This window comes from Lutra lutra, chromosome 2, assembly GCF_902655055.1.
Source record: "Lutra lutra chromosome 2, mLutLut1.2, whole genome shotgun sequence".
Taxonomy (NCBI): domain Eukaryota; kingdom Metazoa; phylum Chordata; class Mammalia; order Carnivora; family Mustelidae; genus Lutra; species Lutra lutra.
Genome location: NC_062279.1, coordinates 14,616,754 through 14,639,107, shown reverse-complemented (window position 1 = coordinate 14,639,107; position 22,354 = coordinate 14,616,754). Strand labels below are relative to the sequence as shown.

General features: G+C 39.4%; 1 long non-coding RNA gene across 1 annotated transcript; it reads left to right on the top strand.

Annotated features, from left to right (window-relative positions):
• The first annotated feature begins 1,265 nt into the window (after nt 1-1,265).
• Nucleotides 1,266-9,972, top strand: LOC125091124 (uncharacterized). The gene is made up of 3 exons (XR_007124588.1): nt 1,266-1,494; nt 8,206-8,277; nt 9,837-9,972. It is a non-coding gene; the product is annotated as an uncharacterized LOC125091124 (long non-coding RNA).
• Nucleotides 9,973-22,354: the final 12,382 nt, after the last annotated feature.

Here is a 22,354-nt window from a genome sequence, read left to right as displayed (position 1 = left end):
ATCAGGGCTCCCTCCTTTTTCCCCTCCCTCCCCAAGACTAGAGCAGCGGGGATCCCCCGGCGAACCCGGCGCCGGGGTCCCGGGCGTTGACACTTCCTGTCCCCCTCGGAGTCCCCAGATGCTACCAATGCCGTCACGTAGCACGGATCCCCATGACAAGCCCCTCGCTGCCCCCTTTCCTCCCAATCACCCTCCGTGCCTGTCGGAGAGTCTCTCACTGGACTGCCCCCGCCCCTCCGCCTGCGGCCGCCTCTGCGCCTGCGCAGGACTTACTCCTAATAAGGCCGGGGGCCCGCCCCTACCGCCCTACCGAAGGGTTCGCATTCTCCCGCCTTCCCTCCGCCACCCGGGCGATTGGTCTGTCAACTCTCGGCCCGGGGGGAGGGTGCGGAGGACGGCCAAACGGCAGGCTTCGCCCCGCCCCCTCTTAAAGGAGAAGCACTGTCAAGCCCGCCTCTTTGCTCAATGCCTGAATGGGACTTGAGAGGGAAGGTGGCTGGCTCCTTCCTTCCGTCTTTCCCACGGGGGAAGAGAACCTTGGTCCAGCTCCCTCGGCCCGGTGTTACCGACATTTTCCCCGTCAGGTGGATCTAGCGCGGCAACTCGCGGGGCTTTAAAAGAGCAGCAGGCGGCCGGCCGCTTTTCGCTACAACCCGGAGTAAGGCCGGCGGGAACTACGCGACCCAGCGTGCAGCGGGCGCGGCTCCCGGCATGCTCGGCGGCCGTGTTCCCGCCGATCCGTCGCGGCTCGCTCGGCCGCCGCCTCAGCGCTGCCGGCGGCCCCCGGCCCTCCTCCCGCGGCGGCTCTCGGCCTCCCGGAGCGCTGGGAGGGGTATGGGGTGGGTGCTGATCGCCGAGGTAGGCGGTGCTCCCGCGGCCCCCTGCATTTCCTTTCTCTTAGTCAGCTCGCCCTTTAAATCTCCCTCCTGGCTTTAGCATGTTTCCGCCCTTCCCTGTGGGCGGGAGGTCTCCCGCCGCTGGAGTACCTAGCAGGTTTTGGCCACCTTCCGGCTCTTCAGGAATCCTCCGTTTAGTTTAGTCGCCCTCTGCCCCAGAAATGTGTTTGTCCAACACACAACCTTTAAGGAGAATTTTACCCACTCCGGGTGTCAGAACGTTTAAGCATTAAACGTCGACGCGGGCTTAGAGTCAAGAGGGGCGCAGCACCCACTTTTCATCTCTTTTTTACCCTAGGACCGAAAACCGCTGGGGGTCGGGGGGTGGGAAGACGGGAAATGAGAATAAAAGCCTAATCAGTAATCAGGCCCACATCCTTATCTATGTGATCGACTTTCAGGGTTTAATTCTTGGGTAGTGTTAAATGAAACGCTCCTCAGAGGGGCTGATTTTCATGCCAGACTAACTCTCAGTATGTAATCCCATTTGTTTTTGAAAGAAATGGCTGTAAATAGAACGAATTCGCGCAGAATTTTAGTGGAATGCTTAGGAAAACGAGTCCTCTTCTGAGTAGTACCTGTGAGTTGAAAAGGAAACGTAAGTGGGTGTTTAACTTGGATTTCTCCTTCTGTCCAGTTCGTTCCTGGGGGTGGTACCCCTGTGTCGTGACCTATGTAGAGCACTTTTGAGAACAGTAGAAGTAACCATTGACGTGCAAAGAGAAGTGTAGACTTTGATCTACAGGAAATTTTAAATTGCAAGCCAAAACAAAGCCCTCCAGAAAATTCGGCATCGCGGGAACAACAAAAATATTGCACGGGACTCGGAGATTTTCTGGGAGTGTTATCCTGTGACACTTTTGTGGTTTTGACTACTGGAATATTAAATCGACCCAGACAGTAGTACGGTGTGGTGTGTTTCGGAGAACCGTGTAGGGATTTCATTGTTGTCATTCTTAACAATCTTTCAGATTAAACAGCCAGATTTTGTCCAAAAACCAGTCACTGTTAAAAATGGAATTTTGTTGGTTTTTTTACCTGACCCCCTACTGTTTTTGTTTACTAATGGGTTTGATTTCAGTAGTCATTATTGGAAGCCCAAAATAATGCAAGATTCGATTTTTACTGATTCAGGTTAGGCCCTGAATGTACCTATGGATTTTATTCACAGCCTGAGAAGTAACCTGCAGGCAGATAGGACACGTGGTTAGAACCTAGCAATAAGGGAAGCAGAGATACAGAATACTTAAGACTGTGGCCTCCAGGAACTTGGAGCAGGAAGAGAGGAAAGGAGGCTGAGTATGATAATGGAGATCTTTTATACATTATTTTCCCCTTTCATAACTGTGGAACAGGCTGAATGCAAGCAAAAAATCCAAATAGTGATTTTTCAGCTTGTGTTGGTGTACACGTATAAGAACACTGTAATATGGGTGTGTGTGTGTGTGTGTGTGTGTGAATATTTCAGATGTGCTTTTTTGGCTATACTTATAAAATTAATCAATGGCTTATACCTGCCATATTTATGAAAGCACACTGAGGTGGGGGGGGAGTACTTACATGGGGGGAAAAAAATCACCATATTCCCCAAACTCAACTCTACTGGTGGGTATTTATCGTGGTCTTTTCTTCTCAGTAACCACTTAACTGGACATTTGGAGGCTTTTCACGTTGGATTGCCTTGCCGAACCAAATGCGAAATTTTAGTCACCAGTTCTCTGCAAAGTAGAAATTACCTGGTGATATTAAATCCTCTGATAAAGCAAAAGGGCATCTTATTTATTTTTTAAAATATTTCCTACCAGGAGGTAACTCTAAAAAAAAGATAGGTGACCCCGAAATTAGTAGGTGTGTCTGGGGTTACCTGTCATTTTAAAATCAGTTTCTTTTAAGAGATCGCTGTTAGGAAGTGTTTATGCCTCTAAACCTATGTCTTGTAGCCCTTATTTATATTGTGAGGGGGAAGGGCAAATCTTCAAACTCTCAGTGAAAACAAAATAGCAGATAGTCTGAAGGATTCCTAAAGATACCACCTGAGAAAATTCAGCTATTTCTTAAGTCAGGCCAATTAAATTTGAAATGCTTTTCTTCTTTCTACTTCTTAATGTTTTATAAAATGTTTTAATTACGGAAAATTTCAAACATGCACAAGAGTAGAGGTAATAGGGATGCCTGGGTGACTCAGTGGGTTAAGCATCTGCCTTGAACTCAGGTCATGATCCCAGAGTCCTGGGATGGAGTCCCACATTGGGCTCCCTGCTGAGCAGGGAGCCTGCTTCTCCCTCTGCCTCTGCCTCTGCCTGCTGCTCCCCCTGTTCGTGCTCTCTCTCTCTCTCTTTGGCAAATAAATAAAATCTTAAAAAATCTAAAAAAAAAAAGAAGAGTAGAGGTAATAATATAATAATCCTAATGCACTGTTCACCGAGCTTGAACATATATCAATATATGGCAAACACTGGGGCACCTGGGTGGCTTAGTGGGTGAAAGCCTCTGCCTTCGGCTCAGGTCATGATCCCAGGGTCCTGGGATTGAGCCCCGCATAGGGCTCTCTGCTCGTTGGGGAACCTGCTTCCTTCTCTCTGTCTTCCTGCCTCTCTGCCTACTTGTGATCTCTCTGTCAGATAAATAAATAAAAAATATTTAAATATATGGCCAACATTATTTCACCTGTGGCCTTTCACACTTCCTTTCCCTTGCTGCATTGTTATATTTTATCTGTAAATACTTTAAATATAGAGGATAAGAGATAATTTAAAAAAAAGAAAGAAAAACCACACACCCACAATTCCATTATCCCATCAAAAAGATTATCATTTAACATTCAGACTATTAAAATTTCCAAATTTCCCTATTGTCTCATTAATATTACTTTACACTAGGTTTAACAGAATCCAAACAAGTTCCACACCTTGCATTTAGTTAGATCTTTTCTGAACCAGTAAGAGGCAGTTAATTCCCAATTTAACTCAGTGAAGCAAATAGCAGTGTTTTTCTAAGGAGGATATTGGGTAGTTTAAAAGCACTGTTAAAAGTGTAAGGAAAGTCTAGGAAAGCACTTTAAACAAAAATCCTCATATTAAAAGGTCACCAATTGATAGCCCTCAGTAGAAATATAATTGAATCTAATGCAAAAAAATAAATCAATACAAATCTAAGAGTTCGTATTAGTTTGCTGTGTAATTTGTTCTGGAAGATCCAGTGAAGCATTTTAAATTGTAGTGAAAAAAGCATAAAACTTTAAGTCAGTTCATTAATATACAATAGGCAACTAAAACAAATAGTCTGTCTCCACCAAGGTCAGTTTTCAGGTATTTTTAATTGCCTTATTGCATAAGTAGTATACACTAATTGTATTTTAAAAAACCAGAAAATAGAGCTAAAAAGCAGATGCATAAAAATCACTATGAACTGGAGATAGCTCTTTTCGGTTTCTAAGTATTTCCTCAAGATATAATTCCACTTTACTTTTTTGCTTTAAGGAAATACTTTGGCCAGAACTAAAAGAGTAAGTTAAGAAAATAACCAGATTCTTGAGGTGGAACATTAGAAATATGAGCAGTGTTGGTCTGTATGTTTAGTTCATGAGGTAGCACAGATTTCAAGTTGGGTGTGTGCAGTCAATCCCACTCTGGGTTATAGCATTTAGAATGACTACTGTCAGCAAGATCACAGCAAAAAATGGAAGGGATTGTGAATGACTGGGACTGTAGTAAAGAGAAAATTCAGTATCATGAACTATCATTCCCATAGCCAAGAAGAAAAAGCAGACACATATTATCTACTTTGGTTATCTCAGAGAGGAAAAAATAACACATATGGTATACTTTGCATATTGCTGACCAGAAAAACATTCAGTTTTCCCTAGGTGGTTACCATAGTTACATGAGCTGTTTATAACATCAAGAGGAGGAACTAGGTCACAGTATTGAAGGAGTTTGAATTATGCAATTATGTTTCCTAAAAACGGGAAAGGGTGTACATTTTAAGGAAGAGAGATTTAGACTATATGTTCAAAATTTGAAATTCTGGTCTCATTTTGCCAGTGAAACCTAAAATTTTGCCCAAAATTAAATAGTTGATACTGTAGGTAGAAATTGTTCAGTCCATCCAAATGCTGTAACAGTGTGTGCTGTAATCCAGAAGTGTGATAAGAGATGCCAATGTATTCCTTGAAGATAACCTGTTTATCTTAGTGAGGTATCTTATCTTAAAATGCTTTTGCAGGTAATGGGCAAACCCAACAATAGCCTAGAATCTTGGAGTAGCTAAATCCTGTGTAAACGGAAGCTTTGACTTCTTACCTTTGAAGTCTTGAGAATAAAATTGTTGCAATGCCCCTCTTACTTTGTCATAGAGATTTTCCCATTAATTTCATCAAATGAATAGAGAAAAGTGGTAGGGAGGGACTGTTTGGAAAGTTGTGTTAGTGGAACACCTGGTTGGCTCAGTTGGTAGAGCATGGAATTCTTTCTTTTTTTTTTTTTTTAAGATTTTATTTATTTATTTGACAGAGAGAGAGAGAGAGAGAGATCACAAGTAGGAATAGAGGCAGACAGAGAGGGGGAAGCAGGCTCCGTGCCGAGCAGAGAGACAGATGACGGGCTCCATCCCAGGACCCTAAGATCATGACATGAGCCGAAGGCAGAGTCTTAACCCACTGAGCCACCCAGGTGCCCCAGTAGAGCAAGCAATTCTTTTTTTTTTTTTTTTTAAGATTTCATTTATTTATTTGACACAGAGAGAGACATCACAAGTAGGCAGAGCAACAGACAGAGTGGGGGGGCTGTGGAGCAGGATCCACCAAGCAGAGAGCCCAATGCAGGGTCTGATCCCGGGAACCTGGGATCATGACCTGAGCCAAAGGCAGACAGATGCTTAACCCACTGAGCCACCCAGGCGCCCCGAGCAAGCAATTCTTAATCTCAAGCCCTAGATTGGGCTTGGAGCCTATAAAAAAAAAAAAAAAAAAAAAAAAAAAGAAGGAGGAAGAAGGGAAGGTAGGAAGGAAGGGATGGAGGGAGGGAGGAAGGAAAGAAAGGAAGAAAGAAAGGGAACTTGAAAGCTGTGGTAGCATAGATTAATCCTATATATGTGTATGTTTATAAATGTGTTCACATATGTACATATATACATCCTATATACACACACATATATTTTTATACACACACACATATATATATAATATTTTTTTTTTAAAGTAAGAACCTCACAAGATGATTATTTTATTCAGGAACCATGTCTATTGTATCAGAGCTTGCACAGTGCTCAATAAATAAAAGCTGGATGCAGGAAAAGAAAATGAAAAATTGCATCTCAAGGTTGCAGGAATTGTAAATGGTTATTTTTAATCTCATGATCATCAGTTTAGACTCACAGATGTTTTTAGCTAAAAGTAATCTCAGATCAATGATTTCCCCCAAAGGAAGAGAGAAAGGACAACAGGCAGCCTCACTGAGAAGCTGGGTGAATCTCTGACACTAATAGTAATTTATCATAACTACATGGCTGGCGGGCTGGGGCAAGGCTGGGGGTCCCTGTTGATAGATGACCCCTAGACCCACATGTTTTTACAGATGGTGATTTGGAGACCCAGAGAAGTTAATTAATTTGCCCAGGGTTATATAGTAATTTATGAAATAAGTGTACACCTAGAAATTGAAGAGTAAAACAGACACTTGTTAGTTTTATTATCTGCTGGTAATCATTAGAAAGGACAAAAGTACCCATAGGGAGAAAAGTTAAGAACTTGGGGCATTATAAAATTACTTTTTCTGAGAACTCCTACAGCAAATTTAACAAAATTACCTCTAAAGGTAAATTAGAATTTCCTGAACAATAATATTCAAAATAATCATAAAATCGAAAGTGCTAGAAACCCTGTTTTCTTAGACTGTTACTGTCAATGCAAATGCCTCATACCTTCAGTTCTGGCCAAAGTAAGTATGATCTTTTATAGAGAATGCTAATATTACTGGCCGGGAGCCTTTTGCTTAATCTTTTGTTCCTTTTAAATTATTCTAACTCATTGTTTTGTTTTGTTTTGTTAGGAGGATGAGATATATTTTATTTAACAGGTTTTGACCCTTATTAATTTAAATATTTTTTCATTGCTATTTCTTTCTTAATTCAAATATGCGTACAATGTTATAATAGTTTCAGGTGTACAACATACTGTTCCCACAGTAGTATCAGACACAATAGGCAATCCTTACCATGATAAGTGTAGTCCCCATCTGTCACCATACAAAATGATTTCATTATTATTGACTATATTCCCTGTGTTGTACTTTTTATCCCTGTGACTTCTTTCTTTCTTTCTTTTTTTTTTTAAGATTTTTATTTATTTGACAAACAGAGATCACAAGTAGGCAGAGAGGCAGGCAGAGCGGGGAGGGAGAAGCAGGCTCCCTGCTGAGCAGAGAGCCTGATGCTGGGCTCCATCCCAGGACCCTGAGATCATGACCTGAGCAGAAGTCAGAGGCTTTAACCCACTGAGACACAAGGCATCCTCTTGTGACTTATTTCTAATTGATTATTTAATGAGGCTCTGTTGGAGCTATTCTTACATTAATCACTCTTGTCATGGTTAATTTAATCCACCATTTTGGTAGATACTGATTTCTGAGGGTAATAAATTTTTAAAAATTGCTTAGCCAGTTTTATTTCTATAAATTGAGGTCTTCTGACTCTTTTTTTTTTTTTTAGTATTTTTTGGGGGTAGGCATTTTATTTTTTTTAGTAAAGTATAATTAATATACAATGATTTATTAGTTTCAGATGTGCAACATTGATTCGACAATCCTATACATTACTCAGCACTCACCAAATAGTCAGGATCTGTCACCCCACAATGTTATTACAATATTTTTTACTATATTCTCTGTGCTGTACTTTTCACTTCTGTGAGTTATTTATTTTATAACTGGCAGTTTGTATCTCTTAATCCCCTTTATCTATTTTCCTGATCCCCCCCATTCTCTGACTCCTTTACATATAAAAGAATATATAAACCAGTATATCTCACTTTATCCAATGTATGTGTTTCTGAAAAAATGTGCTTAAACCTTACTTTGCTATAAGTAATTTTAAACATGCCCTTCTATAAAATAGATCCAAGTTTTGAAAATATTTAAGATAAATAATTTGTCTGATTTTATTTCATTTATTAGAATGTCCTCAAGTGTTTTGTTCTTGAGAAAACTAGGTTGTATTCTTCATTATCTAATTGCAACCGAAGTATAGTTTCTTTTGCTTGTTTTAACTGTGGTATACATTCCAGATACCTTAGCATGATATGCTTTGGTTACAGAAATGTCATCTTCAGGAAGAAGACTTTGAAGAAAGTGAGAGTAGAAATGTTCTCTTCTGGTATCTGGTAAAAGTAAGTACTAGAATTAGAGGGATAAAAAATCAAAGATATAAAAGGGGGAACATTTATATGGAAAATATTAGAGGGTGCCTGGGTAGCTGAGTGGGTTAAAGCCTCTACCTTCAGCTCAGGTCATGATCCCAGGGTCCTGGGATCGAGCCCCGCATCGGGCTCTCTGCTCAGCAGGGAGCCTGCTTCCCCCTCTCTCTCTGCCTGCCTCTCTGCCTACTTGTGATCTCTGTCTGTCCAATAAATGAATAAAATCTTTAAAAAAAAAAAAAGAAAATATTAGATGCTGAATAGTTTTCTATTATGGAAAATCAGAGAAAGGAATGATTATTTAAGCCACTAAAATGGTAGTTGTACAATATTAGAATTAAAATTTAGGGACAATGATATATAAATTATATCTATGGAAACTAGTTGTGACACTTTTATGCATAATGAAAAGACAATTGTAATACAGGATTGGATTAATAGTATCTCTAACTTAATCTTTGAAAATTGACAAGTTGATTCAAATTAATTTCAAAAGAGCCTAGTGCCTTTCTTATATGGTATTATGTTAGACTATCCCTAACTTTTTGTATTCAGGTAAAATATCTCTGGAAGAATAGTCTAGCAGTATTTACTGATAGTATTTACCTCTAATTTAGGGCCTAGGGACCTACAGTTGGAAGGACACTTAGTTTTCACAAATACCATTTTGTACATTTAATTGACATGTTTTTATTTGAGTATCATTGACACAATGTTACATTAGTTTTAGGTGTACAGCACAGTGATTCAGACAAGTTTATGAATTATGCTATGCATTTAATTTTTTGCTACATGTATTACTTTAATAAAATCTAAACTTTAAATATAAAAGAAAGCTTTCTGTACATTCTGGAATAGCAAAATGCATATGTATACTTCCTACTAAGAAAGGGGCATATAATCTAAATATTTAGATTTAGTTCACTTTTGGGGGGGAAGCAGTAGAGGGAGAGGGACAGAGAGAATCTTAAGCAGGTTCCACACTGGGACTCAGTCTCTCAATTCTGAGATCATTACCTGAGCCGAAATCAAGGGCTGGACACTTAACCAGTTGAGCCACCCAGGTGGCCCCAAGATTTAGTTCACTCTTATGAGAATGTTTCTACTACTGCTGTTAAGATTGTCTCCACTTGGCATACCAGCATTGTAATCGCATATATATTATTATATAAATTAAAACCAAGAAATGCAATTGGTAAATTTGAAGCTTTTGAAGGCTTCCTACTTGAGGAACTAATCTGGGAAGTTTTGCATCAGAAACACATTTTTTGTGAAGGTTTTTTAGCAGTTTAAGAAAAGTTCCCTGTAACCTTTTTTTTAAAATTCAGTATAGCCCTCAACTTGTTAAGAGTAACCCATAGAAGCCTTAGACCCCAAAACTTTTTAAAATTTTGTGCAATCTTATTTGAGTACTTTATGTTATTAAGGTGGAATAAATTTTTTATCATTTTTATAAATTGAATGCTTGAAAATTCATATTCAGGTCAATATTACGTATTAATGCCATCTATAACTTCTGCCGACAATCTCAGACAGGACCTATGAAGTATATCTACCCAAGAAGGAGTCCTTCCCTGAAGACTCTTATTTAGCTGTGGTCTTCTCTATAGGATTGAAATTTAACAGAAGTATCTAATGAAGAGAATCTGAATGTAGCAGATGAGAAAGGGAAAAGATGGGGAGAAGAGGCCAGACATCTGTTGTATGACTCAAAGAACTCCAAGAAATTTGACTCCACCCCACTGGACATAGCTTTCAATTTAGGATAAAAATGAATTCTTTTCTGGGGGCGCTTAGGTGGCTCAGGCTTTAAGTGTCTGTCTTCAGCTCAGGTCATGATCCCAGGGTCCTGGGATTGAGCCCACATTGGGCTCCCTGCTCAGTGGGGAGTCTGCTTCTCCCTTTCACGCTTCCCCTGCTTGTGTTCCCTCTCTCGCTGTCAAATAAATAATTAAAATCTTAAAAAAAAAAGATCAATTTTTGTCTAATAAAATAGATATTAGTAGATACATAAGACACAAGAAAACAATTGAGCATAGTGACCTGAGTGGTTACAATACCTTACATAAGAGACCATCTTCAGAAAGTTATTCTTCAGTATATGGCATGTTGCTTTCTAGAAAAGAACTGGAGTGACAGCACTGCTGTAATGAGTGATGGCTGACAGGGAGAAGGAAGGGAAAGCAAGAAAGGAGCAATAAAAAGGGAAATGCAGTCATATGGAAAGAATGAGATAGATTCAGGAAACTTCTAGGAGGTAATATCACCTGATTTTAGTGACTGTATTTAGGGCATGGGAGAGAGGAGAAGTCATCTAGAATTTTGGGTTGGGCCATTAGTGGGTCATGGCAACGCTGAATGAAATAGAAACTCCAGGAGGCAAAGCAAGTTTGTGGGGGAGACACTTAAATCATACAAGGAGATAACTGTAGTTTTTACATCTTTGGGCTCTATTGGTCTTAGTCCTCCTCTGTCAAACCACAGAAACTATCGCTTCCTCTAAGTAGCTTGCTTGTTTGTGAAGTACAGCCAGCTACAGAAATTGGAGGCTGGGAATGTGTTGGGAAGAGTAGAAAGAGTGGGGAAATGATTTAGATATGCAGTGGTCTTAAAAATGTCTTTCCACACGCCAGGACTTAGCTTCCTATTATTTCTATCAGTAAGCCAGGAATTGAAATAGAAGATAGCAAGGACAATACAGACTCAATCTTATGAGGAAAAAGTTAATGTGGCGGGTATTTGATTATTCCTTGCTTGCCTCCAAGGGAACCATGATTGACCCTTGCCCAACCCTGGGAATTTGGCCCTTGGAGTGTTGTTGTTGTTTTTTTTAATATTCTATTTATTTATTTGACAGACAGAGATCACAAGGCAGAGAGGCAGGCAGAGAGAGAGAGGAGGAAGCAGGCTCCCTGCTGAGCAGAGAGACACGACCCTGAGATCATGACCTGAGCTGAAGGCAGAGGCTTTAACCCACTGAGCCACCCAGGTGCCCCCCTTGGAGTGTTTTTATGGTAATGACAATAACTTTGTTACATACACCTGGATCAATTGCTTGGGTTTTGTTGGGGTCCTGAGTATCAGTTGCCAATGGCTGATTGCACAGCAGAATGTATATACGTATTAACAGACTTCCATAGACGCCTTAGACCCCGAAACTCAGTTGGGTTTCCATGGGCAGAGGCATTCCACAGATTCCTATAGTTTGCTGCTAGAGAGAGAAAGAAGTCTATGCTGAACCTCTCTGTACTTCACCAATGGATCTTTTCCCCATTACTTTTGCTCTCTACCATTTGCTATAATAAATTTTAGTTATGTGTATAACATGCTCTTGAGTCTTGTGAGTCCTTCTGGGAGCACCAAATATACAAAATGTTGAAGAAATTTAAAACCCAATTTGTCCATCCAAGTCTTGGTAGGATTTGCTGGAAAAAAAAAAAAATTAACAGATGTAAGTATGTATCGTGTGTGTAGATTTAAACTAAATCGAGTCTTTGGCTCGTGCCCAGGAGACATTTATAGTCTCTATAGGGATATAGGACAGAGATAGAGTGTTGGGAAAATGCTTACAGGCATAAGTATAAATAAAAGCGAATTAGAAATAAATATAGAAGCAAGGCAAATTAAAAGACTAAAATTGGTTAGAGTCAGTCAAGATTTAAATATGGGGCATATTTCAGAAGAAATACTCAACCAGCTTGTCAAACCGTAGCTTTTGTCTTTTCGCCCATGTATACTTCAACAGTATATAAAAAATGTAAAAGAAAAAACATTTTTTTCTCGGTTTTATCTGTTAGGTACTGAGTCCAACTCAAGTTTGACTGAATTATTTGTGTGGAATAAAAATTTGTACAAAATTACGATGTAAGTATTGTATGTAGTGATTGAGTTCTGCAATTATTTCAGCAGTGAGTTAGTATTCTTATGTAGAATCATTCCAAAGACTCCACACCAATTCCCATTTTAGTCAACAGTATCTGGTAGTTTCTTCAGCTATTTACTTAAAGTGCTTACACCCAAGATTAAGAGTGAACTTTGAAAGCTCTGCTTCTGGTAATGGCCAAAGAGCTCCTATTAGATCACAGATATTAAAAAAACAAAAACAAAAACAAACCACTGGGGAACAAGCAAAAGAAGGCAAATTCTTGAAGGAAGTCAACACTTGGAAGAATAAGATGGCACTTCAGGAGTTTCCTAGTTCTAAGTCTTTTAGCCTGCAGCATCCAGTCATGTAGGGTGACCTAAACTTAGATTGAAACTTGCAGGCATATTGGCTTGATGAACCAGAGAATGGAGTCCAGGGCAAACATAGTGTGGTATAAGGTCTAAAATTATCATCATATACTGCCTTGACGTCTGGTAAAATCAGGAGTGTCTTAACTGACCTAAGTCCAAGTTCTCTTCCCCACGCTGCTCTTGTGGATAAGGTCCCCTAGCCAAATAACCCTCCCTGTCTTGGGGACCACAGGTCCATAAGGATTTCCTCCTTATCCCTGCAAGTTTATGGAACTATACAAACAAACAAATCACATCCTCCCATGGAAACCAGGGGCTACCTCATCCCCTTGATATTACAAAACCTTCCTCCCACAGTGCCTGGTTATTTATTCCTAAGCATAACTTCCACGTAGTCCTACATGGGATTTGGTATCCTCCACTCAGACTGTCAGTATATGAGACCAATAAACTGCTATTGATCTCTGTCCAGTGCTAGGTGCCATGTGTTAGGCCATTCCCATACACATAGGATGGGAATTCTTCCTTTCCCTTACCAATGAGATGTAGAGGCAATTAAATAGTATTGGGAAGTGAGGGAGAGAGATCCCAGCAAGGAGAGAGCCAGAGAGAGGGAGTCTTAAAGTCTACAGAAACTTGCCAAATCTCTAGCTAACTCCTAGACTACACATGTACAGGACAGTCCAAGCAGCCTTGATAAGGCTAAAATAACTGCACTGAGTTAGAATTTGAGCTTAGCCAAGGTAAATTGCCTGCTGAAACAAAAAATTAGAGAAACATAACAGAACCAAGCATCTCTAAAGTACATCATTCACTAAGTCATCGTTCACTTGGATACAGGATAGTATCCAAAATTACTAGACATATGGAGAAATAAGAAAATGTGATCCAAAATTCAGCCCATGGATATCAGCTCCAAGATGAACCAGATGTTGGAATTAGAGACAGGGATTTTATTTTTATTTTTTTTTAAAGATTTTATTTATTTATTTGAGAGAGAAAGAGAGACACCATGAGAGAGGAGAAGGTCAGAGGGAGAAGCAGACTCCACATGAAGCTGGGAGCCTGATGTGGGACTCGATCCCGGGACTCCAGGACCATGACCTGAGCTGAAGGCAGTCGCTTAACCAACTGAACCACCCAGGCGCCCAGAGACAGGGATTTTAAAGCAGCTGTTGGAACTATGCTTCAAGAACTTTAGAGAAAATACACTCAAAATGAATGAAAATATAGGAAATCTCAGAAGAAAGAAATTCAAGAAGAAGCAAAAGGTAATTCTATAACTGAAAAAGTGTATATCTGAAATAAAACTTGCACTCAATAGCCTTAAGATCAAAGTGGAAATTATAAAATATTTGTGAATTTTAACATAAATCAATAGAAAGTACTCAATCTGAAGATCTGAGAGGAAAAAAATACTGTAAAATAAATAATGAATAGTACCTCAGGGACCTTCAAGATGATACCAAAAGGTCTAACATGTAGGGTTCCAGAAGGGACACAGAGAGAGAATGGGCCATAAAAGTTTTTTGAAGAAATGTGGCTGAAATTTCCCCAAATTTGATGAAAGACATAAATCACCAGATTCAAGAAGCTATAGGCTATAATGAAAATCACATCTAGGTACAGCAGTCAAACTGCTAAAAACCAAAAGCAAAGATAAAATTTTGAAAATAGCCAGAGAAAATATTAAATGAGGGGAACAAAGATTTGAACTACTACCGACTTCCCATCAGAATCAAGAGGAATGGCATCTTTAAAGTGCTAAAAGAAAAAAGTCAACCCAGAATTGTATCAAAATATTCTTCAAGATGAAATGAAAATATCCTTCAAGAATGTAGGCAATTTAAGATGTTTTTATTTAAAAGAAAACTAAGAGAATTTGTCACCAGCAGTCCTGAGATCACACCCCACGTTGGGCTCCCTATTCAGTGGGGAGTCTGCTTCTCCCTCTGCCCCTCCCCCCACTCGTGCTCTCTCTCTTGCTCACTCTCTTTCTTTCAAATAAGTAAAATCCTTTAAAAAAATAACTGTTAAAAATGTATTTATGATCTAACTCAAAGTTGAGTACCTTTAAAATTGTTTTGTTTATCCTTCCAGTTTCTTTCATCTGTGTACCTTTTTTTACATAATTGAGCTGATAATGTATATACTCCTTTGCATTGTTTATAATGGCTAAGGAATATTTCATCATATAAAATACTATAATTACTTTATATTTTCTGTCCATTCAGGTTTTCAGCTTTTCAATCTCTTAAGATTGAGATGATCATCTATATGCTTAATTATTTTTATATATTTCAATTATTTTCTTCATAGAGACCCCTTTAAGCAGAATTAGTGCATAAAAGCTCTTGCTACATATTGATAATAGGCAGATTCTCTTTCCCTTCCCTTATCCCTTCCTTCTTCTGAATCATTCAACAATATCCACAGTCTTAAGTGCTTTCCTTCTGTGCTTTGGGATCTTGGATTTTTCTCAAATCCCTCTTTCAGTTACAAAGTCCTCCATACAAGACTGCCAACTAACAGTCTAACAGTTGGACATCTAGGTATTTTAATGGCATCCCACTCTTATCTCTATAAAAAGAATATTTATTTTAACAACAGAGATACGCATCAAAATTTAGAGGAACCAAATATTACTGAGGTTCTACTTTGTGCAAATTATTTTGCATATTTCATCTTATTTAATCCTCACAGCAATTATGTTAGGTTGGCCTTATCATCTTAGTTTTATATATGTGGAAATTGAGGTACAGCATTTAAAGATTTTTTAAAAAAAATTATTTGACAGAAAGTACAAGTGGGAGGAGCAGCAGAGGAAGAGAGAGAAGGAGGGTCCCTGTCAAGCAGGGAGTCTGAAAGCAGGGAGCCTGACGCAGGGATGGATCCCAGGACCCTGGGGATCATGACCGAAGTCCAAGGCAGATGCTTAACCAACTGAGCCACCCAAGCACCCCGAGTACACCATTTAAATAACTTATCCAAACTCATTCATCAAATAGGAGACTCAAGATTTCAATCCAGGCTAGTCCAACTTCAAAGTTCTTTTTACTATACCACTATTCCTTCTTAGTTAAAGGAAAACTGTGAGCAAATGCCTAGTGGATTCAGTTCTTAAATAATTGTGTAGGGGAGGAAAAAGTTTCCTCTACACTCTAAGGTTCATGTCTGGAGCATGAAAATTTGATTTTAAAAGATTCACAGGAGAAAAGGCATACAAATTTTATCTGATGTTAATATTTCAATTTTTTTATATGCATGGTAGCCTTCATATAAAGTGAAGCTCTGCAGCAGTAACTAAATTCAGGGGGTTTATATACTGCCTTAATCAAGTTAATGAATTTGGTAGAAGTGACAAAGTAAAAGGGGTTTGGTGAATTGTGGGAGAGTAAATATATTGGGGAAATCATCGGAAGATAGGATTATTTAGTATGGTTTTGTTTATGCAGACTCATCTCAGTGCTCTCTCCCTCTCCCATGATAAAAGGTTTTTCTCTTTCTGGTACAAGAGAAGGAGACACCTTCACAAAGGAAAATGTATGCCTTGATTTAGGCAGAATGTGGGAGAGTAAAGGGTTTTTCTTTTTTTTTAAAAAATATTTTATTTATTTATTTGACAGAGATCACAAGTAGTTAGAGAGGCAGGCAGAGAGGCAGGCGGCGGGGGGGCGGGCAGGGAAGGAGGCTCCCTGCTGAGCAGAGAGCCCAATATGGGGCTCCATCCCAGGACCCTGAGCTCATGACCTGAGCCGAAGGCAGAGGCTTTAACCCACTGAGCCATCCAGGTGCCCCTAAAGGGTTTCTCTTGTATCTGCTGTTTCTTCATTGCCATCAGTTCAAAATAATCCTTATACCAAAGGGGCATATTTTGGGATGCCATACTCTGATCCTCTTCAATTTACCACTTTAACATGATTATATAAATAACTGAAGTCCAGCCTCCCTTTATTCTTTATTTTCTTCTACTATATTTTTCTCATGTTTAGGCCACTTATTCTTTCGGTTTTTCCTTTAGCCATGGCTCCATCCCAGCAAAACTGACATTTTAATTAGGTAGCATAAAATGATTTTCTAAGAAGATTGTTGTTAATTAATAAAAAGCATTGCTGATTTAGGTATAGTTTTTAAGTTAAGAAAACTGAGCCAAATTGCATTTGTTTCTGCCATAACATTAGGCATAGTCTGATACAAAAGAACTTATGAATATTACCAAACACATAATATGTTCTTATTCATGTAATAAATGGCTCAGGCCAATGTCATCCCGATTTACCAAGATCGTTGCTTTGGAAACTGAGAGAGTAATCATATTTCCAAAGCCCATGAAAATTAGTCATGCTCACAAGAGAGACAATAGAACCATATGTGTTCATGTATAAACCTGTGGGAAATGTGTATCATTCAAGTAGAGAATTAAAAGGGGGGGAAGGAATGCTGGATTATGGTACATTTATTTGATTAGGACCTGAAAATTTTTCCTGAACAGAATACAAAAAGGCACAAATGTTAAATGGCATAGTCGTGGAGCAAATGAGTCCTAAAGTTTGGAAATAGGGTCTTGAGGGGCGCCTGGGTGGCTCAGTGGGTTAAGCCGCTGCCTTCGGGTTGGGTCATGATCTCGAAGTCCTGGGATCGAGCCCCGCATCGGGCTCTCTGCTCTCTCGGGGAGCCTGCTTCCTCCTCTCTCTCTGCCTGCCTCTCTGCCTGCTTGTGATCTCTCTGTCAAATTAAAAAAAAAAAAAAAATAGGGTTTTGAGGCCATCTTGGACGCCCTCCATCAGAATTATCTCCAGCAATTATTAGAAATGCATGCTTCTAGATCTCAACCCAGTCCTATGAAATCAGAGATCCAGAGAAGTGGGGCCCTGGAAACTGCTTTTTAAACAAGCTCCTCATGATTCTTTTACTCACTAAAGTAGAGAATCATACACTTAGTGTCTGGTTCCCTACCCAGATGCCAGTCACCTGAAGAAGTGTAGTCACCTTGTAGCCCAAGATTTTTTATTTTTTGTTTGTGGCTAAATGTTGGCAAATATTTTCCCTCAGGGTCTGCATTCTTGAAAAAAAATCAGACATTTATAAATCCTTCTAAAAGATCCAATTTAAAATTTGTTTTAGTAAGGAGTGCTTTCCATCAAATTATATGACAAAGTTACAGACATGTATCTGATACCACCACAAACAAATTTAGCAAAAAAAAAACCCCATCTTCTTGGGACGCCTGGGTAGCTCAGTCAGTTGGGCATCTTCCTTAAGCTCAGGTCATGATTCCAGGGTCCTGGGATGGGCCCCACATCAGGCTCCCTGCTCAGTGGGGATCCTGCTTCTCCCTCTGCTTATCACTCTTCCTGCTTGTGCTCTCTCTCTCGCTGTCAAATGAATAAATAAAATCTTAAAAAAAAAATCCACCTAAAACAATGTTAAGATGTCAAAACCCTTTATTTATCTTTTAGGGGAACATTTAAAATATTTATAGACAAAGTTATTTATTTCACAATATTATAGGAAGTAGGGTAGTAGATGAAGTTATAGACAAAATGTTTGGCGATGAGTGGTAGTTGTTAAGCTGAGTGATGATTGTATGGGATTTCCTGTACTATTTTATTTACTTTTATCATATGTGATATATTCCATAATAAAAAATTAAAAGGAAAAAAAAAGCTGCTTGCCCTAATGCTTTTTTAAAAAAAATATATTTATTTATCTATTTATTTGACAGAGATCACAAGTAGGCAGAGGGGCAGGCAGAGAGAGAGGAAGGGAAGCAAGCTCCCTGCTGAGCAGAGCGCCCGATACAGGGCTCGATGCGGGGCTCGATCCCAGGACCCTGGGATCATGACCTGAGCCAAAGGCAGAGGCCTTAACCCACTAAGCCACCCAGACACCCCTGCCCTAATGCTTTTGAATGGCTGTCTTATTATAAAATCTCTGGGGGCCTGTTGCTGATTATTCTCTTAGTTTTGCTAGTGGGAATTTTAGATATAAAATTAAGCATATACTAACCATACATTAATTATAATTGTAAAGTTCAGTTAAACTTAATTTAAAAGACTCAAGGAATTCTTCCTATTGCTAAGATTTTTTTTAATTAAAAATTTCCTACAGTGTTTATTAATGGATGGATGGATAAAGAAAATGTGGTTATGTACATACAAGGGAATATTATTTGGTCCTAAAAAGGAAGGAAAGTCTGACACATGCCACAGTATGCGTAAACCTTGAAGACATTATGCAAAGTGAAATAAGCCAGTTATAAAAGACACATATTGTATGATTCCCCTTATACAAGCTGCCTAGAGTAGTCAAGTTCATAGAGAATGTAGCATGGGGACTGGTGGTAGAAGGGATGGGGAGAACAAAATACTCAGCTCAATGGTAGTGATAGTTGCTCAACAATGTGAATGTCCTTAATGCCACTGAATTATATGTTTCAAAATGGTAAATTTTATGTTATGTGTATTTTATTTACCACAATAAAAAAATTGAGTGCCTACTATGTGCCAGTCACTGATAAACAAGGCAGTAAGGCGACTGGTCTCATAAAGTTTCCATTCTAGTGAAGGAAAGACACAATGAGTAAGCAAAAGAGAAATAACTGAGATAATTACAAAGGAAATGAAGAGGTTGATTTTGTGATAGAGAACAACTGGGGTAAGGAATACTCACCCTAGGCAGTGATATTTGAGATAAGACCTAAAGGATGAGAATGAACCTTTAAAGGTATTTTAGGAAAAGAATGCAGCAAGTATAAAGGTCCTGAAGAGGGGAAGATTTGATGTGTTTGAGGAAGAGGTCATGGTAATTGAAGAAGTAGAAAGAAGCCAGATCATGTACAGTCTGGAATCTTTTAAGTTTGTGCAAAGAAGAGATAATGATGGGTTAGAACGAGAGTTGGCAAACTTTTTCCATAAAGAACCAGATGATAAACAATGCAGTCTTTGCAGGCCTAGAGGGAAAAATACATACAAATAAACTCCTACAGTGGTATTGGTAGGATAAAAATCTACAATGATGCCTATAATTTTAAGAAAGGAGTGGCCAAGGGGTGCCTAGGTGGCTTCGTCCATTGGGCTCCAACTCTTGATTTTGTTTCAGGTTATGATCTCAGGGTTGTGAGATGGAGCCCACGTCTGGTTCATGCTGGGTGTGGAATGTTCTTGGGATTCTCTCTCTCCCTCTCTTCCCCTGCTCTCCCCTCCCCACCTCATAGTCAGGTGCTCTCTCCCTTAAAAAAAAAAAAAAAAAAAAAAAAGGAAAAGAAAGAAATGATCATAGCCTTACCTGAACTATCATCCATTCAAAGAAGTAGGACTAATAACAGAAAGATGGGCCTAAAGTGGGGAGAGAAAATCACAATGTTTGTTTTAAAAAGGCCAACCTGGGTATTCAAAAGAGAGAATGTTAATGACCTAAACTATAAGCAAAATTGGAAGTAGGCAACTTTGCTTTTGATACCTGTTAGCACCGTTCCATTCTTCAGTCAGTGTGAATTCCTTAGGTGTTCGGCACGTAGGATGCTGGATATATACTAGTTGAATGAGGTGTCTATCTGCCTTTTCCTTCTTTTTAGTAATTCCCTAAGAAATCAGTGCCCTCATGCTGCCCCCTGGTGGCTTAAGCATCTTGTCATTGGACATTTCTCCTAAACCTAAGTCTTCCCAGCCAATGCTCCTGGGGAGAAGGGAGCTTCTATGTTTGGTGGTTTTCCTCTACCAATAAGATGTTAAGGATGTTCCAGGATAACAGTAGTGTAGGCAGAATAAGCAAATATTTCCTTCCTTTACATTTCTACTCGATTTTTTAAAAACCTCATCCAAGTTGGCCTACAACTCTTTTTTTTTGTTTTTTTTTGTTTTTTTTTTTTTAAGATTTTATTTATTTGACAGAGAAAGAGCACAAGTAAGCAGAGCAGCAGGCAGAGGGAGAGAGAGAAGCAGGCTCTCTGCTGAGCAGGGAGCCCGATGCGGGGCTCGATCCCAGGACTCCAGGATCATGACCTGACCGAAGGCAGCTGCTTAACAGACTGAGCCACCCAGGCGTCCTTGGCCTACAACTCTTATTAAAAAAATCTCTACTATGTGAGAGGGTAATAAAGCATGTATGTGTTATATAATATGGCTATGTATAAGAGTCGTTCCCCCCATTTTAGAACTAAAAATTACTTTGTAGCCAAACATTCTTTTAAAATATAATTCAATTTAGCTTTCCTCTCTTAAGATATATCATTTTCTTTTTCATAAATGTTTATAAGTTATAAGGGAAACAACAAAATAAATAACTGACTTAAGTCAAAATTGGGATTTAATTTTTTAAAGGTAGTCTCAGTAGATTGACTTTAACTTAAGATTATAAATCGATTTTAATTGATGTTAGCATGAAAATGTATTGACAATGTCGAGTAGTAAAGCTATTAAAACCAGAACTCAGGGGCGCCTGGGTGGCTCAGTGGGTTAAAGCCTCTGCCTTCGGCTCAGGTCATGATCCTGGGGTCCTGGGATCGAGCCCCACATCGGGCTCTCTGCTCAGCGGGGAACCTGCTTCCCCATCTCTCTCTGCCTGCCTCTCTGCCTACTTGTGATCTGTCTGTCAAATAAATTAAAAAAAAAAAAAACAGAACTCAAAGCAATATTAATAAAAATAGACTCCAGAACACAGTTTTAAAATATTTTATTTATTTATCTGTCAGAGAAAGAGAGAAAGAGCTAGAGCGAACACAAGTGTGGGGAGCGGCAGGCAGAGGGAGAAGCAGGCTGCCCACTGAGAAGGGGGCCTGACACGGGACTCAATCTCAGGACCCTGGGATCATAACCTAAGCCAAAGGCAGACGTGTGTCAGACTGAGCCCCCCAGGCGTCCCTCCACTACATCATTTTATATAAGACTTTGTAAAATCATTCCTTTATTGAATAAAATGATCATATAAGACCAGCAGTCACAAAATGATTGTTTACACATGTTGGTTTTCTTAATCTCTTATAGAGCCCATTTGTGCATTAAAAAAAAAAAAACTTTAGAAACTCAAGGTAAAGACTAAATTTTGCTTCCTTAAAAGAATCCTGTGGCTTATGTTTGTACGAATACTTGATCCCAGAGTGAATTTGAAATAGGTTCCCATAGATCTCATTTTCAGTTGGAACAGGAGCATTTCTGTCCTTGTTCTTGATGCTTGTTAAGCTACAAAATCTTGCTCGTATTAGAAAGAAGTTGAACATTGTTGCCCACGAGAGGCAGTATACTTTGCTTTTGCAGAAATCCAGAACTTCTCTAGGGAAAGGTCAAGAATCTCATCCCAGGGGCGCCTGGGTGGCTCAGTGGGTTAAAGCCTCTGCCTTCGGCTCAGGTCATGATCCCAGGGTCCTGGGATCGAGCCCCGCATCGGGCTGTCTGCTCTGTGGAGAGCCTGCTTCCTCCTTTCTCTCTGCCTACCTCTCTACTTGTGATCTCTCTCTGTCAAATAAATAAATAAAATGTTAAAAAAAAAAAAAAAAAAAAGAATCTCATCCCAAGGGTTCTCCTCAGGCGATATCTTACAAAGAAAGTTCTTCCTTGTCTCTCAAAGTCAAGTCCTCCCAAGCTGATCAGAAGATTCAGAGGAAGGATCCCTCCCCCAAGGGAAAACATGGTTCCTTCTGTCCGGCAGTGAATTCTTCCAGGAGGCTTTCAACCCAACTGATCTCTTCCCTCACCCTTCAGGCCAAACAGCAGTGGAAACTGCTGTTCCAAGGTGTTCCTTATCAATGTGATTTTTCCAAAACTTCGGTTTCTCTTTAAACCCAAGAATCTTGCTGCTAAAAGTCAACACATTTTCT